This window comes from Schistocerca serialis, chromosome 3 (genome assembly GCF_023864345.2).
Source record: "Schistocerca serialis cubense isolate TAMUIC-IGC-003099 chromosome 3, iqSchSeri2.2, whole genome shotgun sequence".
Lineage (NCBI taxonomy): Eukaryota > Metazoa > Arthropoda > Insecta > Orthoptera > Acrididae > Schistocerca > Schistocerca serialis.
Window position 1 is genome coordinate 630,668,167 of NC_064640.1, and position 24,201 is coordinate 630,692,367.

The 24,201-nt window shown below is 44.9% G+C and overlaps 1 pseudogene; it reads right to left on the reverse strand.

The window, feature by feature from the left end:
• Positions 1–21,447: 21,447 nt before the first annotated feature.
• On the reverse strand, positions 21,448–21,565 carry LOC126472105 (5S ribosomal RNA; annotated as a pseudogene).
• Positions 21,566–24,201: the final 2,636 nt, after the last annotated feature.

Sequence of the window (24,201 nt, forward strand, 5' to 3'; positions counted from 1 at the left end):
AATACCCCCGGTTTTACCCATTATACAGCCCATTCTGCGAGCAGACTGGACCGGTTTTATGTCTCTGCTCACCTCGGCAATGAAGTCGCCCAAGCTGAACGATGGCCCCTTGCATTTTCGGACCATTGCGCCGACATTTTCTCCCTGGCTCTGCCACCTCAGTCAGTGTGGCGCAGCAGAGGTTACTGGAAGCTTAATACCTCCCTCCTTATGATCCACACTGCCGACAATGTATTGCCACTACATGGGCGTCTTGCGAAAGACGCCTTCCACAGTACACATCAACGTTCCATTGGTGGCTCAAATGTGCCAAACCTGCGATCAGAAAGGCCTTCATACAATGTGGCAAGGAAGCAGCAGCATGGCATCGAGACACCACAAATTTTCACTACGCCGTCCTCCGTGAGCTCGATGCGCTCCCTCCATCACCTGACACCCACAGGGAACAACAACGTACTAAAGCTCGTCTCCTCTCTCTTCAACGTACACGACTGCATGGTGTCGTGGTGCGTTCCCGACGACAAGACCTCTTCCACGACGAAACCCCATCCACAATCCATGCCGCATCCGACCATAGTCGTCGACGTCGGCTTTTCGTCCCCAACATCACGACCTCCGATGGTGTTCACCACACAACACAGGCGGCGGTCGTGTCCGCTTTTGCTGAACATTATCGCCAATTTTATGATGATGAACCGATGGCGACGCCCATTCCTGATGATCTCCGTCCTTCCCCTGATCGGACCCTCACCGTTGCGGAGTCAACGTCCATGATGTCTGCAATCACCGCAGAAGAGGTGGTAGATGCGATCAACAAAGGGGCCAAGAACAAATCACCCGGACCAGATGGTCTCCCAGTGGAGTTTTACCGGGCGTTCACCACGTTAATGCTTCCTCGTTGGACGGAAATGATTCAGGAACTCTTTACTCCGTCCTTCCCAATTCCACCTGAATTCGTCACTGGCATTCTTCTACCTGTGCCTAAACCGAAGGGAGGGTCTCATGTCTCTGCATAACGCCCCCTTACACTACTGAATGCAGACTATAAAATCTATGCACGCCTCTTAGCAGCGCGCATACGCACCGTCTTACCTACGGTCCTTTCACCTGAGCAGACTGCGCGTGGTTGTGGGGCCACCTTACAAACAGCCCTAGGAGAATGCCGTGACCTCATTGCACTGGCGTCGGTTTGTCGCCTTCGTGCAGCACTGGTATCCGTCGATTTCACGAGTGCCTTTGATCGCGTTCGACACCCATTCCTCCTCATGGTGGCGACACGTATGGGGTTCCCATTGCTTTTTGTCGATGCCATTCGCCGGTTACTCCTTCCCGCGGTCTCGATGGTACAAGTCAATGGGAGGCTTGTAGGACCGATTCCTATACGCCGCTCTGTGCGTCAAGGATGCCCTATGTCTACTTTACTATATGCCATTGCACTTGAGCCCCTCATCACTGGACTTACCTCTAGACTGCAGGGCCTCACTTTGCGTGACCACACCTTTCACGGTAGGGCTTATGCGGACGATCTCCTCTTTCTCACCTGCTCCTCCACGGAACTCAATGACGCCATCCAATGGATCCACCAGTATGGACGTCTTTCTGGTAGCATTCTTAATGTCCGTAAATCGACTATGATGCACATTGGGCGCGGCCTCCTGGCTATGGTGCCGACCCCACTCCCAGTTAGTGCCACCCTTCGTTACTTGGGTATCGAATTTACGAGCTCCACACACCGCACAGTGGCCCTGGTTTACCGGCGGCTTTTGCAGTCGATTCGGCACCATGTCCGCGGTCAAGAGCACCGTAACTTACACCAACTCGAACGTGTGTCCTATGTCAACATCTATGTCGCCCCTAAACTGGTACACGTCGTCCAGATCCTTCCAATGCCGTTACTCCTTGGCCGCCGCATCCAATCAGCCTTTGGATATTTCGTGTCAGCAGGGGCACTTTTCAAAGTCCGCTATAACACTCTAACACTGCCTCCTGCAAAAGGTGGCCTCAGACTCATCAACGTGCGGGCACGCTCTTCTGCACTCTTTGTCCACACTCTGTTGCGGCACTGGCAGGGGCCGGTCCCGTCTTTAACACGCAGTCTCTTAGATATCCTCCGACCACCGATCAATGTGGCACCTATTTCTCCATTATTGTACTACGTCGCCAATTGTTTCATAGAACTCAGCTACGTTCGGGCCGATCTTCCAATCACCCGTCCTCCCCGTACAAAAGATTATTATCGTTTGTTTATGCTGTCCAACCCTTGCGACCCCATGGTGCTACAGCATCCTGACATTAACTGGTGCACGGTTTGGGGGTGTGTGCATGCACCCTTTTTACCGTCGTCTGTGTCTGCACTCTGGTATGTTTTAGTCTATGGAAAATTCCCGACTAATAGTCGACTTTATCGCATAGGACTGGCCACCTCCCCACTCTGCCCTGACTGTCAGCTCGAAGACACCGACGAGCACCGTCTTACGTGCCCCCTGAAACAAAACGTATGGCTCCTCATCCAACGAATCGTGGGCTTTTACCTCGGTGTCCCGCAAACGACGGTAACCCCGGATTTCCTGTTGTTGCCCCAGACATTTCACTACCCTCTTGCTAAGCACCATACCCTAATCTGGTTTCGAGGACAGGCCTTAGAATATCTCTTTCGGAGTGGTCCGCATACAGTCCTTGACTTCTGGTACAAAGTTGTGACCGCGCATAGCACCCTCACCCGAAAACCATCTTACTGACAAACTTTTGCCGGTTATCTCCGCAGCGTCTTCCTTGACCCCCCTCAAAGTTGGGGTGTACCATGCCTACCTGTCACATGATGCAACACCCTTATCCACGTTCTCATGCATCGACCAAAAACAAACACAATTTTTTTTTTAAAAAAAAGGAAGAAGACAGAATATGTTATATTTTGTTGTATTTAATGTTTTTCTTTTTTAATATTTTTTTTGTTTAACTAACAGTCATTTGTATATTTTTTAAATGGTACATTGAAGAACTCTTGCATAGTGAATATATACGAGGGGCGTTCAGAAAGTAAGCTCCGATCGGTCGCGAAATGGAAACGACTATGAAAATCCGATAAAGCTTTGCACAGATGTGTTGGGTAGTGTCTCTAGTATAACCCCAGTTAGCATCACGTCGCTCTTCTCATTTCTGAGCTCGCAGTGAGTGCGTAAAGATGTCTAGAAAATAGTGTCTGCCGCCAAGTACGAGGGCCTGGTGAGAAATTTCGCCTGAAGCTATGCAGCTAACATTACGTAACTGTCGTGCCGTTTCGTCTTCACGACAATTCTCAGCCGCATTCTGCAGGGGCAATGAAGATGCTCCTGCATCGTTTTCAAATGGAAATGTTAGATTACCCACAATACAGTCCGCAATTGTCTCCCCCTGAGTTTCATCTCTGGTCACATGAACCGCTGTCTTTGAAGACAACATTTTGACACAGACAACGAGGTGTAGGCCAGCGTGGAGAATTGGCGGAAAGCACTGGCGGCTGCCTTCTATGATGAGGCTATTGAAAAGTTGGTACAACGCTATGACAAAAGTCTAAGTCAGAACGGTGACTACGTAGAGAAGTAGCTGAAAGGTGTAGCTAATTGTTACAAGTAAAACATTTCTGATGTTCACTGTGGTTTCAATTTGGCAATCAATCGGAGCTTACTTTCTGAACAGGCCTCGTATGTACTTTTAGTTTGTTCAATACAATTTTTAAACAAAAACAAAAAAAGGAAAAATAATAAAAAAATAAGAATAAAAAAGAAAAAAGAAAAAAGCAATAAAACAAAAAAAATAAAAAATAAAAAAAAGCGCGCTAACGCGCTGCTTCCTGGACTCGGGTAGGCACGCCGGCCCTGGACCGAATCCGCCCGGCGGATTAACGACGACAGCCAGTGTGCCGGCCAGCCTGGATGTGGTTTTTAGGCGGTTTTCCACAACCTGATAGGTGAATACCGGGCTGGCCCCACGTTCCGCCTCAGTTACACGACTCGCAGGCATTCGAAACGCATCCACACTATTTCACGATTTACACTAGACGCAGACAGCTGGGGTACACTACTTTTGTCCCGGGGGGTATGGGGTGGCCGCAGGAAGGGCATCCGGCCACCCCTTAAAATTAACCATGCCAATTCCGTACTTAATCCTGCCGAACCTGCGCACAATGTAGGATAAAGGTAGTAGCAAAAGAAAAGAGAGTCAGGTGTAGAAATTTGGAAAGCGATATAGAAGGCAGACACACAGTGCGACGACAATGCAGCAGCGCTCGGGGATGACGGGTTGCTTCGCCAATAGCTCGAACGCATTATGAACCAGAACCTGATCCAGTCATTGCTCTCCTAGTTCAGCTTAAGAAGCAGATGGATGAATTAGAAAGAAAACGAAAGGAGGAAGGAGGCAGAAGAATTAGAAAGGAAACGCAGGCAGGAGGCAGAATAAAATGGTTCAAATGGCTCTGAGCACTATGGGACTTAACATCTGTGGTCATCAGTCCCCTAGAACTTAGAACAACTTAAACCTAACTAACCTAAGGACATCACACACATCCATGCCCGAGGCAGGATTCGAACCTGCCACCGTAGCGGTCGCGTGGTTCGAGACGGAAGCGCCTAGAACCTCTCGGTCACTGCGGCCGGCTGTGAGAGGTTTGAGTCACCTCCATATTTAAATACGTATATGTGTGCGACCTTATCATGGAGCAAAGATAGTGAGGAATGGTGATTCACACCCTAACAACTAAACCGAGACACAGGACTGGACTGCGTATTTCTCAGGCTTATTAGTCTCGTCTCATTGTAGCGATAGTTTTTTATTGCTTGTGTTTCTTGAGAGACGTCTAGAAGTTTGTCCGGCTTTTCTTGTGGAGTTTCAGAGTCTGTTACGTATTTCGTCCTCAACGTTACAGGAATACCTAATCACCAACGTAGAAACCTGGAAAATCAGACAAGAGCTGCTATCGAAACGGGACGACAGCATTTCGCGACTCAGCTGTCGCTGGTCAGGTCAGATGGACACATAAGTATCGATATTTTATTTCCCTTCATGCGGGTTGTTACTGCCGGTATTCACTATCATTTTGTGTTACCCCTTTGTTTTGTTACTGTGGACCCCTGTGTTTGTCTTTAAAATATTCAAAGGTTTCCCAGACGCCGTCACAACGTAGGAAGACGACGTTTTTAGACTTCCTGTTCCATGTTTGACTTCATCATTTAGTTTCGCATGTTAGATTATTGTGTATACCACTGCGAATGCGTGAATGTTTAGGATATAAAGTTGTTGGAGGGTAGTTTTTTAAATACAATTAGAGTCTAAGGCATGCGACTTTACATGTAAGATAATTAGTAAGGGATACCCCTGTCTACTGTAAGATATTAGAGTAATTTTTTTAATTTTTCATGTATACTGCTAAGTGCCACAGGAGACGCGGGAAGAGATGGGGCCCCTCCACGCCCGCACCAACGTGGTGACCAAACCAAAAGTTCTACTGTCACCTCCGTAAACATGTTAGTTGTCTAGTATGTAGATCACAGGATGCTGGGCTGTGATGTTGTCCGTGCGTCTGGGTAAGGCTACGCATTAACACGGTCCATCAGGTGACAGATAGTGGACGAAACGCGAGTGAGGGTAGCGATTTGAAGAGCAGAGGAAAAAAAGTGCCATGGCTCGTGCCGTGGGAAAAAAACCTCTGCGACAGTGGGATGGGTAGTAAGAGCAGTAGTGGCTTACTAGCTGCGATAGTTCATGCAAGGTTGGATTTGTTAGTATAGGTATCATGCATCATTACCATGACAAGCGATGGCGATGTGTCCCAGTTGTTGCTGCTGCTGCATTCCTGGAACAATCAAGATCGTTATACAGTAGTGGGAGATCGGCCATAGGTCATCTCACTGTGTGGGGGATGTGTGGAGCTTGTTTGCATGCAGTGTACGGTACGGCTTCCCTGTGTGGTGCCAGTTATTCGGCAGTGTACTCCAATCCAGCTGGATATCCAGTAATGGGTCTGATTAACAGGGGCTCGCCTGTGCCGTTATGTTTGCGTATGCTTGGCCATAGATGTTATGTCCTTACAAGTATGTCTTTTGGTCTTTTATGTTTCCATCTATGGTTGTGGTCGTAGTTCCCCAGATTCAGAATAAACGGGTTCTGCGAATGTCTGGAGTTTCTGTATAGTCTTGTGGTGAGTTTGTGGATTACCTCCGTGAGAGTCTCAAGTCGGTATTCCCGGTGAAGGTCCGCGATGCGTGTGTATCGTGGAGCATTGCTTATGATTTTGAGTACTGAAGTGACCCTGAGCGTGGACCTCTGTCTGCCGGTGCACCTTCTATGGGACGTGCCGACGCCAGCCAGTGGTCCGGCACGACTAGCTGCGAGCCCTCAGGGCGCACCTCTGTCGACACGGCTATCCGTGAACAACGCCCCCAGAGGGGTTTCTCCATTGGCCATGGGACGTCCTGGAGCGCATCATCCATGCTGCCAGACAGTTGGTCCACATGTGGGCGTGATCCACGTGACCACCCGCAGTCTCTTCCGGCCACCGACCTCGCAACTCTACAAGATGTGCCACCTGGTCCTCCGGTCCGCGCGCAAGCCGGAGGAAGGCGCCAGGTGTAAGACATTGTGACAAACGGTGGCTGTCATGTGTGCAGTTGTGTGTGCGTGGCCTGTGGGACCTCTGAAACTCCACAGTGGCGAGCGGCATTGCCGGGGCACGATGTGTGTCTAGCATCTAGCGTTTTGCGCCACGACCATCAACCCCCACACCCACTGACTCATGCATGGGCCTGGTCTGAAAGAGCATCCACAACTCTCACCAGCACTACTGTGCCGTCAGCGTGTGTTATGTAGTGTCTTGTGTAAAACAATTCTGTAGACACCTACACGAGTTAGGTCGAGCCCAAGGAGGTACCATCCTAAACTTAAATGTATTTCATTGTTGTTGTATGCACAAATGTTGAATGTCATTTACTTTCCTGCCACCATCTATTTCACTGATGAACATTACAGATTATAATTGTCTGTTTGCTTCCTTGCCATAGATTTAAGTAGGTTTCACTTTTGTTTTGGTAACCAATAAATCAAAACTGGCCACTGTCGGTTAGTCCGTGCTACAAACATTAATAGTTTTGTGTTTTCATTTCACGTTACTATCAGCTTTCATTTGGTTTTTTTCTGTTCTATACCCTGGATAAATTATTTTAGTATGTATATATTGAGATACACGTTTTGTAAATCCAGCTACACAAGTATGTCCTCCATGCATTTCTGAAAGGTGAATGCAAGTTGCATAACAGTCATGTTTCATTAATGAATCAGTGTGAAAGGACATTACGTCACGTCACTTTGGCTATCTCGTTTCTTTGCTCTCGGATACTGAATGTATGTGGTCACTTTTCACAGAGGGAGAAATATCCTTTGTAAGGATTACCCCTTTCCTTCTTCTCGCAAACATGTGTGTTGGTACTTGGCCCAATTAAAGTATACATTGTTAACAAATGTTTGCCGGATGATGTGGTCCACGGAACTGACAAAGGGAACTCCCAGCATTGCTTAACTTATTTGCAACTGTGGAGAGGATGCGTATGTGTACTTGGGTACCCTGTGAAAGAATGAGCGTCACTTGAGGTACGAGACTAACACTGGCAGTCAGGTTGGCCATATTTTCCTCCGTAATTTCTGCCCTTTCTTGCTTCACCACGACAAGTGGCTGGTTTGATTCATCCATTGATACATTTTCTTTGGGTTGTGTCAAACTATCCCTTGCCTTAAGTGAGCCACAAATGGCGAAAAATTATCTTTTGTGTGAGGGGTTGAACGAAAGACGGCGGTGTCTTCTGGGCAAGCCATTGCCGTTGTAGAAACCATCAGACATCTTTCTTTTCATTTTGTTTCAGTGATAATCATACAACTTCATTCGCCTTTGGTGTGTCTAAATTTTGCCCTGATTTTTATTAATCTGATGGAGTTTTTGGGTTATTATGAACCACTGATGTATCTCACAGTACTTGCACGACTTCAGTAGCAGTAGTAGAATTAAACTCGGCAATAGAGACAGATTTTTGGACGCTGGAGATGACCACTGCATTAGGGGCAGTTTTAGAACTTTTCCCGAGCAGCCAGCCAGTTCACAGGTTCCCTTGGAGTCAACAAAATGGGCCTTGGGCCTGGAAGGCTAGTGGTTTATGGACTGCCATTCTGGCGGCTGGCCTTGTTACGCTAGTGGCCAAGCAAGAGGGTGGGAACACCGTGGCTGAATGCGAAATGACACTTCTTTAGAAACTGGCGGCGCCGGGCATTTTAGCGCCGGGCTAACAGCTTTATTAGGTAGTGGACGTGGTGTGGGAGCCTGGTCTCCTTATCACATGTGCGGGTCGAGGAAAGCAACATCGGGCTGGCGAATGGCTCTGAGCACTGTGGGACTTAACTACTGAGGTCATCAGTCCCCTAGAACTTAGAACTACTTAAACCTAACTAACGTAATGACATCACACACATCCATGCCCGAGGCAGGATTCGAACCTGCGACCGTAGCGGTCACGCGGTTCCAAACTGACGCGCTTAGAACCGCACGGCCACACCGGCCGGCGCTGTCGAATGGCTAGTGTGTTTATTACAAGAACAGCGTATCTTGTGAGACAGGACGACTAATTTCTCCGGATGTCGTGTTTCTTAAATGCCGCTGCACCCCTACAAAACGGCGCCCACTAAATCGTGTTATGGACGAGACTGAGCTTGTTTTCACTTGGACGCTTCCGTCATCTTGTGAAATGCGTTGGGGGTTCGGCTGCAAGACCTCCAGGCATTGTGTGGTGTTTTTTCAGAGAACAGAATGTGTACTACACTGCAGTGATTGGCTGAGGAATATCGGTCTCCTTGCTAGAAAATATGATTCACACGCTAACCATTGCTAGGCCAAGATAGGTTTATTGGAGAACATCGGGGGGAATGACTGTTTTTCATAAGGTTTTGAGCAACAGGAGAAGCAATGACTTGCTTATCGACCATTACAGCCTACAGTCCCTAGAGCTCTTCTTTTCTACGGAGAGAACAGTTAGTTGTAAACACATCCGAAAACGCTGGTGAAACTTTATATTTTTACTGACGTGAGACAATCAGCGGCAGACGTAGGGTCACCTCTCACAGTACCAAGCTTCAGCAGCACCCTGACGCAAACGACTGCATCTCTTCTTTCACCAGCTATAATGGTAACGTTGCGAAGCTTCGACAAATTCTGAAACTTTTCAGTCGTTTTCACGACAATCTTTTTTAATAGTAGCCTTCTACTTGCAGTAGTCTCTCTCAGTGTTCATTGCATGCTCAATTATATCTTGACACAAGAGACCAAACAGTGGAATGAGACAGCAGAGTGTACCTGCATAATTGGCATCCTTCCACTCACAATAGCCAGCCTCATTTAAACATAAATTCCAATTAGGTTCCCCAAGTCTATTGCCAACCAACGTGGGTTGGTGTTAATGAAATGTTATACAGTTGAAGTTTCTGTTTGTTCTCTCTTGACCTTGATATTATTTAACAAGTGCCGGCCGGTGTGGCCGTGCGGTTCTAGGCGCTTCAGTCTGGAACCGCGTGACCGCTATGGTCGCAGGTTCGAATCCTGCCTCGGGCATGGATGTGTGTAATGTCCTTAGGTTAGTTAGGTTTAATTAGTTCTAAGTTCTAGGCGACTGATAACCTCAGAAGTGAAGTCGCATAGTGCTCAGAGCCATTTGAACCAACAATTTAACAAATCTCTTCTTATTAATTTTTCAACAACGCCCATTCTCATTCCCTATAATGTCATTTTTTATGTTGTCGGTTCCAAGGAATTAAATTTATGTCAAGTTAGCGAACTCAGAGATGATCCACACTGGGGCCACTAGTCAGATTTCCTGGCACTATTGATAGACGTGACACGTCTTTTGTGTGGTGGTTACGACTTTTTAGTCGTTTGGAACACGGAGAACTGCCGCCAGTATAGGGTGGTTGGCATACCTTCGATAAAATTTTGTTCTGTCGCTTCGTGACATTCGTGAAGTATTTGAAAACTATCGAACTACTAAACGAAGATTATTACTTTTTCTGTGAATTAGTATTGTAATGAACAGAAGAGCCAAAGAAACTGGTATACATGTCTCACATCGCCGAAGGCCCCATGAGCACGCAGAAGTGCTGCAGCATTATGTGGCACGTACTCGACTAATGCCTGAAGTAGCGCTGGAGGCTACTGACACAATGAATCTTGCAGGGCTGTCCATAAATCTGTAAGAGTACGAGGATGTGGAGATCTCTTATGAATAGTACGTTGCGGACATCTGAGATATGTTAATGTTAATGTCTGGGGTGTTTGGTGGCCGGCGGAAGTGTTTAAACTCAGAAGAGTGTTCCTGGTGCGACTCTGTAGCAATTCTGGACATATGGGGTGTCGCATTGTCCTACTGGAATTGTCCAAGTGCGTCGGCATGCACAATGGACACGAGTGGATGCAGGTGATCATACAGGATGCTTCCGTACGTGTCACCTGTCAGAGTCGTATCTATATGTATCAGGGGTCCCATATCACTCCAATTGCCCTCACCCCTCACCATTACAGCGCCTCCACCAGCTTGAAGATCCTCTTGTTGACATGCATAGTCTATGGATTCACGAGGTTGTCTCCTTACCGGTACACGTACATCCGCTCGATGCAGTTTGAAACGAGACTCGTCTGACCAGGCAACGTGTTTCCAGTCATCAACAGTCGTATGTCGGTGTTGACAGGCCCTGGTTAGGCGTAATGCTTTGTGCCCTGCATTCATCAAGGGCACACGAGTGTACCTTCGGATCATAAAGCCCATATCGATGATGTTTCGTTGAGTGGTTCGTACGCCTACACTCGTTGATCGCCCAGCTTTGATATCTGCAGCAATTTGCGGGAAGGTTGCATTTTGTAACTCTGAACGATTCTCTTCAATTGTCGTTAGCTCTGTTCTTGCAGGATCTTTTCCCGGCTGCATCGATGTCGGAGATTTGGACTTCTACCGCATTCCTGATGTTCACGATACACTCGTGAAATGGTCGTACGGTAAAGTCCCCACTTCATCGCTATCTCGGAGATGCTGCGTTCCATCGTTCGTGGGCCGACTATAACACCACGTTGAAACTCCCTTAAACCTTGATAACCGGCCATTGTCGCAGCAGTAACCGATCTAACAACACTTGTTGTCTTATATAGGCGTTGCCGACCGCAGCGCCGTTTTCTGCCTGTTTATATATCTCTGTATTTGAATACGCATGTCTGTGCCAGTTTCTTTGGCCCTTCCATGTATGATGGGTTAAATACAATTGTAGCAGTGACACTATTGATTTCAAGATGATATATTCATTATTGTATGATGGATGTGTTCATCAGTCACTTTCATTTACAGAAAACTGTCTGCTCTTTATATTTATAGTAATTTCGTGAACATCATAACTGCAGTTATGCTTTTAGGTGTGACTTACTGCTGAATAATCTGGCAGCTCTTCGTTCGCATTAATTTAATTACAGAATAGTTTTACCATTTTAAGTGCTGGAACTATAAGTTTCTACTTCAGTACTCTGATCAGTATCAACTTAAACTCTGAATGGCTATATTTTCATGTATAGTACCACCATGAGAGGGAAAAGATAACACTGAAACGATTTCACTTTTAACTTCTTTTTTAACGAACCTGTTGACAGGGGTTAAAAATAGTTTATCGTAATGCGATATCACATAGACAAGATAAAATGACCAAATATTCACGTATACTGCATTTCAGAAACGTGACAAATAACACTCGTGAAAGAAGAATAAATATTAATAGTATTGCCTGCAGGAGAGAACTTCAGTAAAGCAAAGTGTCAAAATTCCGACGAAATTTAAGCTGTTTCTCCAATGGAAATAAGTGACACAATACTCTTTAACGAATTCTGTGAGAAGCATCAAAAGATATGTCTTACCTCATCACAACTTCATGGTAGTGCTGTTCATAAGCTGTTACGGAGCTAATCCTTTATATATGATTACGATGGAACCCTTTCGTTCTTTTGCGGAGAGTAGCCAACTAAACTTTTTGAGAGAGAAAAACAATTTGCCGCTGTTATTCAGTACCGTACAACGGTTAATACGATCATATCGAAGAAGGACACGTGCAGGTTGACTGTCGGGCAAATTAACACACGTAAATGATGCGCTGTAATCAGGAGAGTGGCCCGGGTACATGTTTTTCTCCAATTACATCTCGACATTCATCATTCTCTCTTCATTAGGTCACGCACACACATACTCATTATCCATGTCTCTCTCAATTTGTATTGGCATACTTTTCGCAGTTCGTTTCCATTTAATGAAAATACTCTTCATATGTTTTGAACGCCGGTTCAGTTTAACAGACTGGAAACAAAGATATAAAAAATGGAAATTTTGATTCTTTCGATTTTCAGTGAAATGAAGTACCAGAAAGAGGGACGAACTTAAAACGCAGCACTGAAAATCGACTACAAGAGGAAGTAACTGCAATAAGATTTGATAGAATGAATGGAGGGAACGTTAGAGATGTAATTATAAACTGTGGGGATAGGTGGATTGCAGTGGGGAAATTAGAGTTGGTACTTGGCTGGATGAATGGATACAGAAAATGAGTAGTAGACTATGGTAGCGCTCAGTCCATGAGGAAGGGAGAGAGAAGAGTCTGGGGAAAATGGGGAACATAAGGAGTCCTTATATGGAGTGGGATAGCGAGAGAAGAATTAGACCTGAAAAGACTGATGAATACACGTAGGCAGAAGTGTGGTATTATTCCTGGATTTGAAATCAGAGTGGCAACAAGAATGATGTAGGAATGAAGTTTCCTGAAGATGTAGAATGTACGGCTTGTTCAGTGAAGGAGTAGAGCTGAAGAAATGTGAAAGAATGTAAACAGATACGAAAGGTAATTGCCAGCCTTCAAGAATTTAGAAGGCCACAGAACATTGCCGTTTTAGGGAATGTGACAGGTCAAGTTTTTATAGGTATGGAGGACGTTCCAAGCTTTAAATCCCAATGCTCTACCGGTTTGTAATTTTAGTCTGTTAAGTGCTTTCTGTTGGACAGTAAGTACCTGGTTTTGACCTGATACACTGTTGGTACAGACTAGCAGTGAACAGATTAAACAAGACTTCAGACTGTAGTGGTCAACGCTTACATATGCATTTTTCCTTACACTAGTATCGACCTTGTGTCATTTTCCATAGCCCTATGGATTAATAAGCAATATAGAAAACAACATTTCGTTAAACAATCACTTATTACTCTACAGAAAATAAGAATGATAGCATATTTCACCTTACCTTATGGGTGCGTCAATATGTAATAGGATCCTTCATCTCCTTACATCTCATTCTAGAGATCTAAGTGAAGGTATCCAGTTAAAGAACATAAATAGCTAGACGTGTCTGTAAAAGCTAGCGCCATTTACTTTTTATGCTAGATTAATATTAAGTTACTATCATTGTTACCGAAGTCTGATGCTTGATTATAGTTATGGTCAATGTTTTTTCAGCATTCAGCAAGTTTCTTTGATGTGTCGTATCTGCTCCTGACGTATAAGTGTGTCTCGAACCTTGTTCTTCAGAAGTAAGTGATATAGTCGTCGGGACGTCGAAGTAGGAGGAAAACTTCTTGGGTGGGAGTGGGGGGAGGTGGAAATTTGTGTGGTAAGAATAGACAGACAGTAGAATGTGTGGGTATGGTGTCTGACAAGGTCTACTGTAGGATGGAGGCGACGTGCGAGATGTAACCGGTATGTAGCCAGGTTGAAGGATATTGGCGAAGAGTGGTGTGTAGGAGATGATAAGAAGGAAACGTAAAATGTCATTTCTAGTAGTATGTGACGGAGGGTAGAGTATTTTCAAAACTGCCACTGGGATTCTGTTACTTGTGTGAAGGGTAAGGTGTGGAGTGGGGTCACTGTCCCCTCGGACGGAGTCGGTAAGTTGCCGCCACTTGAGAAATTTTGTAGGAGATCGGCAATGGAAGACCAGGTCATCATCAGTCATATTGGTAGGAAAGATGTGCGCTACTCGAGTGAGAGAGTCAGACAGTGGGATAATGGTATTGGATATACAAAAAGGATAGAAATTACATCGAAAACGCTTAGTGCGATGAACAGTTCGGTGAAGCTGGTCGTATCTCATGAATGACCCGTGCTAGGCATTTACTACTGAGTATCGAAATTCGAGAGCAGTTGGGTCATATATTCTCCTGATTGTGTTAAGCAGACAAACCCCCTATCCAACGCAGTTTCCGTAACTGTTAGGTTAATTCATGGACTGTGCCTAATAATTGTGTTGTTTTGTTATTTGTTTCTTAAAAAATGTGCGTGAAATCTTGTGGTACTTAACTGCTAAGGTCATCAGTCCCTAAGCTTACACACTACTTAACCTAAATTATCCTAAGGACAAACACACACACCCGTGCCCGAGGGAGGACTCGAACCTCCGCCGGGACCAGCCGCACAGTCCATGACTGTAGCGCCCTAGACCGCTCGGCTAATCCCGCGCGGCTAATAATTGTGCTTGACATGATTTGATCATCCCATATCCTCTCTTCTCTTCGGAGCTATGTAGCTGTGTTGTGTGTTAAACAATAACGTTGTAAACAGCGTTATCACATACACCAGCACACAAGTAACGAATGACGAAGACACTGCTGCGGTAAGGTAAAGCTAAAAATATTTTACTATAGAAATACGCCTCATCATTTGACGTTCACAGTACCTGAGAGAAGGCTACATTAGACCGTACGGCCACAAACAATTACCTTATTTTGGGCCTGAAATTTATCCAACTTTGAGACTGGTACGTAGTGTGAAGTCCGTTATTTGGGCTTGCTACACTATCCTCAGTTTCCTGGACGCACAAAAGTATTGTGTGGTATTGAATAATTAACTGTATGTATGGTAGGCCTTCTCAATACTGTCTCAGTTAATCTATACTTTTGTTCTGTATACAATGTCAGCCCGCATCTCGTGGTCGTGCGGTAGCGTTCTCGCTTCCCACGCCCGGGTTCCCGGGTTCGATTCCCGGCGGGGTCAGGGATTTTCTCTGCCTCGTGATGGCTGGGTGTTGTGTGCTGTCCTTAGGTTAGTTAGGTTTAATTAGTTCTAAGTTCTAGGCGACTGATGACCTCAGCAGTTGAGTCGCATAGTGCTCAGAGCCATTTGAACCATTTTTATACAATGTCATAATCAGATTCGAACGGATGCCTTTGAATAGGAAGTACTGGAACTGTTCACCAGCACTCGCCATGTGTCACAAGCACTGAATAACTACATCTCATGCTAGTGCGTGTAGGGTTTTCTATAAGCTAGAGTTACACGAGCAGCGAAGTTAGTGTAAAAGTATTTACAGGTTTGTGTATTCCACTCACAACCACAGATTCCTATACAGTTTACAGATTAATTCACGTCCACGCGAGACAATATTATGAACTTGAACAAGGTTCATATTTGAGAAGATGAAAATCGGAGTGCGCAGTTGGTTAGAAATATGAAACAATTTTTGTGTGGTGTATGAATAATGATACTTGTGATCTGAGCACTGGGCCTTTACTGTTTTATTGGATGACTGATTGTTAGGTCTTCGTTAGATGCGGATCTCCCGCTCGTTTCATGTAACGGTGTGGAGCACCATACGCACACCACAAATCCACATAGATTTATGGGAAGAGCGGGACCTGTTTCATATCGATTACGAACACCAGAACTTACGCTTCTTGACCATATTATTGTTTGTGGTGTAATATGACGTGTGATATTGCGCCTCCATCACCACGTAAATCCGTTTAGTTACGTTATTCATGATAGGATTTGAATATTTTATTTCGTGTGCTTTTAGCTGTAGACTGGCAGCTGACTGGAGCACCTTCGTCTCTGGCGGTCCCTCAGCTTCATATCTCACTCAAGATGAAAAAGGGGACAGATGGGAGCTGTAGTCTTTACTTGAAGGCACAATCCTTTGACGAAACGCATACAACGAAATAGGGGAAAATAGCTCTATTAACAATTTAGACCTGACGATTAGTAAATCTAACAATAGACATGCTTTAAGCATTTATCTAAATATTACTCATGCAAAATACTGTCACCCAGTATGGCATAAAAGAGCCTTTTTTACTTCTGTGATATACCGACATATTCACTTGCCGTTAGACGGCCAAAAATACGTAAAGAAATAAACATATTGTAGCGAATAGCTCTGCCAAATGGGTACGCAGAGACCTTTGTCATGCAAACACACCATACGATAAAGAAAAATCGAGAGCGCAGGGTGCAACGATAGGAAAGAGAAAAAAATTTGAGCGGGAGACTAGAGAAACAGAAGAAGAACACAACCGTCAGATGCCGCTTTCAAATACGTAACACTCTGAAACTGCGGATTTGACACAAGAGAGTTAACAGACTAAAAATACATTGCGGTGACTGAGAAAATTTATATTGTACAGACAGGTCGCAATGTTAGTATTAGATACAGCTGAACGAAAATTCATTTTCACAAAACCTGACAGAAAACAAACACAATGTGACCGATACAGTTTACAACATTCAAGTCGTACACACTGCACCAAAGGGCTGCTTATTCTACCTTCCGGGCGAAACAGAGGTCTACGAGGATTAGAAACACCATCGCACTAAAATTCTGAACGGACGCTGTGGCCGAGTGGTTTTAGGCGCTGCAGTCCAGAACTGCGCTGCGGCTACGGTCGCAGGTTCGAATCCTGCCTCGGGCATGGATGTGTGTGATGTCCTTAGGTCAGTTAGGTTTAAGTATTCCTAAGACCTCAGATGTTAAGCCCCATAGTGCTTAGAGCCATTTGAACCATTTGAACTAAAATTCCGAGTAAACGAAACAAATCTACATCGAATGACCGTTTTTTCACTGTCTGACGGGCAGTTGTAGATCTAGCATGTCCCGTCACCAGACTGTCCATTTGTTTTCCGTCCCTGGAATTACATTTTTTATGCTTGTTGATGTTGTTTCACGAGCTAGTTGCGCCTTCTTCTTTATTGTTTTTTCGATTCGCTGAATTCAGTTAACTTCATTTTTAAGCCAACTATATACGTCGCAGACACCTGTCTGACAGCTGTCACTTATAAACTAATATTTTACTGGGCATCCATTTTTGAGCTCTACCTCTTTTTAATTACGTTTCTAAGTCATTCTACACTCCTGGAAATGGAAAAAAGAACACATTGACACCGGTGTGTCAGACCCACCATACTTGCTCCGGACACTGCGAGAGGGCTGTACAAGCAATGATCACACGCACGGCACAGCGGACACACCAGGAACCGCGGTGTTGGCCGTCGAATGGCGCTAGCTGCGCAGCATTTGTGCACCGCCGCCGTCAGTGTCAGCCAGTTTGCCGTGGCATACGGAGCTCCATCGCAGTCTTTAACACTGGTAGCATGCCGCGACAGCGTGGACGTGAACCGTATGTGCAGTTGACGGACTTTGAGCGAGGGCGTATAGTGGGCATGCGGGAGGCCGGGTGGACGTACCGCCGAATTGCTCAACACGTGGGGCGTGAGGTCTCCACAGTACATCGATGTTGTCGCCAGTGGTCGGCGGAAGGTGCACGCGCCCGTCGACCTGGGACCGGACCGCAGCGACGCACGGATGCACGCCAAGACCGTAGGATCCTACGCAGTGCCGTAGGGGACCGCACCGCCACTTCCCAGCAAATTAGGGACACTGTTGCTCCTGGGGTATCGGCGAGGACCATTCGCAACCGTCTCCATGAAGCTGGGCTACGGTCCTGCACACCGTTAGGCCGTCTTCCGCTCACGCCCCAACATCGTGCAGCCCGCCTCCAGTGGTGTCGCGACAGGCGTGAATGGAGGGACGAATGGAGACGTGTCGTCTTCAGCGATGAGAGTCGCTTCTGCCTTGGTGCCAATGATGGTCATATGCGTGTTTGGCGCCGAGCAGGTGAGCGCCACAATCAGGACTGCATACGACCGAGGCACACAGGGCCAACACCCGGCATCATGGTGTGGGGAGCGATCTCCTACACTGACCGTACACCACTGGTGATCATCGAGGGGACACTGAATAGTGCACGGTACATCCAAACCGTCATTGAACCCATCGTTCTACCATTCCTAGACCGGCAAGGGAACTTGCTGTTCCAACAGGACAATGCACGTCCGCATGTATCCCGTGCCACCCAACGTGCTCTAGAAGGTGTAAGTCAACTACCCTGGCCAGCAAGATCTCCGGATCTGTCCCCCATTGAGCATGTTTGGGACTGGATGAAGCGTCGTCTCACGCGGTCTGCACGTCCAGCACGAACGCTGGTCCAACTGAGGCGCCAGGTGGAAATGGCATGGCAAGCCGTTTCACAGGACTACATCCAGCATCTCTACGATCGTCTCCATGGGAGAACAGCTGCCTGCATTGATGCGAAAGGTGGATATACACTGTACTAGTGCCGACATTGTGCATGCTCTGTTGCCTGTGTCTATGTGCCTGTGGTTCTGTCAGTGTGATCATGTGATGTATCTGACCCCAGGAATGTGTCAATAAAGTTTCCCCTTCCTGGGACTATGAATTCACGGTGTTCTTATTTCAATTTCCAGGAGTGTATTTTCTCTTGTGCATAATTTTAAACATCACATCTCTAACCCTGTAAAACGTCACTGTAAACTGTGTAAACTAGAGCTATGAGCACTTTTTCGTCTCTGATACTGTTAAAAACGTCTCTTCCATTGCAAGCTCTTTGCTTTCGATATTTTGGAAACAGTCAATATGGACCAAAAATACTAAAAAATATTCAGTAAACATGGGCTCTACAATGCATGATTTAAGAGCTATGAGTACTTTTCCGTCTTCTTTACTGAGAAACACATCTGTTCTATCGAAGAATCAGTACTCTGGCTCTTAAGGTATCCCTTTTAGAGCCCGTGTTTATTTGAGGTTATTTTCTTATTTTGTTGTAAGGAACCTGTCCTCGAAGTCTGTAAAGGGAATTTAGTTACACCATGCATAGATTACTTTACTCTGCTTTAAATGATTGGTTGGTCAATCTTGAGGATGTATGTTGTTTGCTGGAATGTTTCTCAGATAATGTGAATCTACGTTTTTAACTGTTAGAATTCCCTTTCTCATAAATGTGGACATTCTTTTTTACATCAGTCTGATGTAGATCATAATGACTGAAATTGATCACTCAATAAAAAAATTCGTTTGAGTATTCACACATTCGCATTTTGATTCATCGTAATTCTGTAAGACAATAAGAGAAATTCAATAACATGTTTAGTGCTTCTGGTCCATAGAGGCCTTCTGGTTTAATTACTGCGCTGTAATGTCTAATTTTGTGTGCTTGGAGATAAACTTTCGTTTGATTTTGTTCGCATTCCATTTTCCTGAATGATTTCACCAAAATATTTAAATTTTTTAACTTGTTTTATTTTGCCATAGTTCATCTCCGTGCGTTTTGATGCTTGTTTTGTAGTTTGTCACATATTCTGTATTTTCAGCATAGATTTGGAAAAAACTTCGATTTTGAGAAGCAAAATTTCGCGAATTAAGACTGCTGAATCGTCTGCAAATGCTATGCAGTCACAGGGTGTAACTAAATTCCCATTACACAGTTTGAGGACAGGACCCTTACACCAAAACAAGTAAAAAACGTCAAGTAGACAGGGGCTTTAAATGCTTACCTTAAGAGCTATGAGCACTTTTTCGTCTCTGATACTGTTAAAAACGTCTCTTCCATTGCAAGCTCTTTGCTTTCGATATTTTGGAAACAGTCAATATGGACCAAAAATACTAAAAAATATTCAGTAAACATGGGCTCTACAATGCATGATTTAAGAGCTATGAGTACTTTTCCGTCTTCTTTACTGAGAAACACATCTGTTCTATCGAAGAATCAGTACTCTGGCTCTTAAGGTATCCCTTTTAGAGCCCGTGTTTATTTGAGGTTATTTTCTTATTTTGTTGTAAGGAACCTGTCCTCGAAGTCTGTAAAGGGAATTTAGTTACACCATGCATAGATTACTTTACTCTGCTTTAAATGATTGGTTGGTCAATCTTGAGGATTGATTACTGTTTCTTTAATTCTTCTATGACTTTCACAAGGAGGTAGTTGAACAGTAGTGGAGACAGCCCAGCTCCTTTGCGACGCACGTCCGAACCCAAAACGACTGTCAAGTCTATTACCCAACAGAAAAAGAAGCCGATTTCTTTCTTTTTATCACAGATTCGAGATGCTTGCTAAGTTGAAACTTCGTTGATGGTAATCGCCGACCTTACTGCCACTTACTTAACACGACATCAAACTAAATAAATCTCTCTATGTAATAAGTCCAATTTTCTCTGAACAATGGACACGACCTGTAGCTTGCCTGCATGGGGTACCACAGATTTGTGGCACTGGAGAAAATTTCACATTCATCACTTAACTAATCTAGAAAGTACGCAAGAGAGCGAAAATGCGCAAATGTCAGGGCTGTTACGTTCGAATTTAAGTTGAAGCCACGCCGACGCATAGGGCCACTAATTCCTGCCACGTCGGAGAGCAAGTGCCAACTAAAGTCTCCCAACTTGTGCGCCCAGAGGCCGTGCCGTCCCACCGGTCTGAGGCAACAACAGTTGTCCCACCACCACTCCATTTCAAGTTGCCTAAAAGAACAAAGTTAACAAAAGTACAGAGACGATGCTTTCTGGGCCCATTTGGTTGCTAATCCAAGACGTCTTCACATTGTTGATAATAGTAGTGCCAAAGTTACCTCTTTTTTGATACAGAATCGTCGTCTTCCTTTAATTTTGGACCTGTATTGTGTGCTGGAAGTCCGATTTGTTTTTTCATGATAGAGTGTTTGCAGTAACAATATAGGTTGCTACTGTTCAATCGTGCCGTTTGCGACATAAGCATCCGGCATTGCATTCTACCGAGAGCTACTAACCCTGTCTTTCTGATTCTGTTTCGGAATTCGTGGCTGAAGTGTACCGATGCCATGTTTCATCTCGGTTCAGCAGTTCTCGCACGCACACACGCATGCACGCACGCACGAACACTCACACGCACACATACGCATACCTTTTCCTTCTCTCTCTCTCTCACTCTCTTTCCCTCCCTCCCTTCCTCCCTCACTCCCTCTCTTTCTCAAGGGAATGGGCGTATCCTCGTTTAGTTTACGTTATATCCTGATGTATTTTCTGTTTAATTACTTGTCCTACAGCAACGTGGCAGCTTACCAAAGCACTCCGTCTTCAGGCCACAAGTGGCCCACCGGGACGATCCGACCGAAGTGTCATCCTCAATTGAGGATGCGGTTAGGAGGAGCGTGTGGTCAGCACACTGCTCTCCCGGTCGTTATGATGGTTTGCTGTGACCGGAACCGCTACTATTCTGTCGAGTAGCTCCTAAATTGACATCACGAGGCTGAGTGCACCCCGAAAAATGGCAACAGCGCATGGCGGCCTGGATGGTCACCCATACAAGTACCGGCCATGCCCAACAGCGCTTAACTTCGGTGATCCCACGGGAACCGGTGTATCCACTGCGGCAAGGCCGTAGCCTGGCAGCTTACCAAGTCTATTAAAATTATTTGAGTGGATTCGATAAAACAATATGACTGGACTGCCTCACTTTTGTGTCTTATTTTCCATTATAATCGGAATCAATTCTAATTATTAGTTGTTACTGGTCTGTAGCTTTATCACTGTCTCTATTTCTTTAGCTTATGTCATCAGTTCTGACGACAAAATAACTGCAGTAGGCGAGGAAGATTAATGTGGCCATCCTCCAGGGTCAGAAGATTACCAGGAGACTGCTACTCCCTGGCTGATGGGGAAACAAACTGATAGATTATTCCCCGTTTCTATCCACTGTCCCTCCAGAGATGAAGAAAAATAAAGTACCTTATCTACTACATTCACTATACCTAGTCTTCCTACCGTTTTGATTTCGAAGGGATATGAGATTTTCTCCATAAATTTGGCCTTTGACTGTGTGTTTGTCAGTGTCTGTTTTATGAATGCAAGCGCTTTCAGACCTAGACTTCGTTATATTAATACCTGTAAGAGTGATTCTCTGGCAAATAAGACACTGACCTTTTTGAAATCAGCAAATTTGCAGAAAATATTAATGCCACAAATCATCTGTTGTCTCAGGACTAGGTTTAGGTCCTAGTATTGCTATGGACACTAACGACCAGATCTGAACCCTGAATGATATCCTTAAATTTTTGATTGAAGTCGTTTCTGTACTCTGTTGAGAAGGCACTGTTGTAGAATTTTGTGTGCAGTTAATATAAGTGTGATTCTCTTATAGTTAATAACATGTGTTCTGTCTCCCTTCTTGTCTAATTGGTAAATTATCGCATTTTTCGCATCTTCTGGGATTTGCTCAGTTTGCCAAATGTCGCATTGTTTGGTGGTTCCTTTTAAGCTGTTTGAGCCTGCTTATTTCGGGATTTCTACTGTGATTCCATCTAACTTCGATGACTTATCATCTTCGCCGGCCGCGGTGGCCGTGCGGTTCTGGCGCTGCAGTCCGGAACCGCGGGACTGCTACGGTCGCAGGTTCGAATCCTGCCTCGGGCATGGGTGTGTGTGATGTCCTTAGGTTAGTTAGGTTTAAGTAGTTCTAAGTTCTAGGGGACTTATGACCTAAGATGTTGAGTCCCATAGTGCTCAGAGCCATTTGAACCATTTTTTGAACTTATCATTTTCGAGTCCTTTTATTTGTCTGGTATTTTCTACTACACCGGTCGGTAATGAATTTGAATTAGTGTCCATCACCAAGGAAGTTTGTTTCGTTTCCGCAGAGAAATTTCTATTTATGCTGTTTCGAACGATTTACTTTTGAGTTGTTGCCAACTTTTTGACTGATTTTTCTCTAATTCTTCCGTGAAGGACAATTGTAGCTAGCTAGTGCGAAATTTGGGGTCTTTTGTCTTGTATTTTGTGAACGTCTGTGGTCGTAAGCGTAGTTTTATTCTTGCCAGGTAATAGTTTGCATTTATTTTAGCACTCTTCGTGGCTTCGATTCCTGAAATATCTGTGGTTTGAATAAAAGATTACTACATGACCTACTCGGAACTCACCCATGAGTCAGTTCAGCTATCTGCAAGTCATCTGTTTCGATTGTTTCTTTTTAAGTACGTTGACATGATGTCAGGGTCAAATATCACAGTCCAACTAACTCTCATTAATTTAGGTTGGTCCACTTACGTGCTGGAATTTTTCCAACAGTTTCTCTGTACTTTCTTTCTTTTCATAGCTGTGCATTGAAGCCGAATTTTGACATGATGTTGTGGAATTTTAGATACTATTTCTTCTAGAGCTGTCCATGACTTGTCTACCTATTTGAAGTTAGTTTTATTTTCAGTACTGATTGTCGCGTGTTCATTGATGATGATGATGATGATGTTTGGTTTGTGGGGCGCTCAACAGTGCGGTCCTCAGCACCCATACAAGGACGCAATTTTTACACAGTCCAATCAAGCCATTGTCATGGATGATGATGATGAAATGATGAGGACAACACAAACACCCAGTCCCCGGGCAGAGAAAATCCCCAACCCGGTCGGGAATCGAATCCGCGACCCCATGTTCCTGAGGCAGCAACGCTAGCCACTAGAACACAAGCTGCGGACGTCATGTGTCACATTGATTAATGTGTATGTTATATACAGGGTGAGTCACTAACTATTGTCACCTCCGAAAGTATGATAGTACCTGAAACGTTTGTGGGAAAAATGTTCCATGGGACAGCGGGGGCCATAGTATGACGTTGGTTTCTTGTTGACAAGTGGGGTCGCTTCAGAGATATGAAGGTCAACTTTTTTTTTTAATGTGATGCTATATTTTGGTACTTATTATTTGATAGCGTCTATCGAGACAAATCCAATTATGTGTAACAGTAAGGTCTTTGACGGTCTACGTGGGTCATAATGGTGGCATGAATGTCCATTTTCAGAAGGTGTTCGAAGTGATGACCACTGTTATCAGTGCTGCAATCTTCTTATCATGGACTGAGTGGTATTTTTTGTCACATCGGCACTTATCGAAGCACAAGCTCTGACAATTCTCTCTCGTATATCGTGCAAATAGTAAATATTCGCCGAATACGGCGTATCCATCTGACGTGCCATTGACGTGTAAACACCATTCGACGGTTTCGCAATACAATACTAACAGGAACGGTAAGA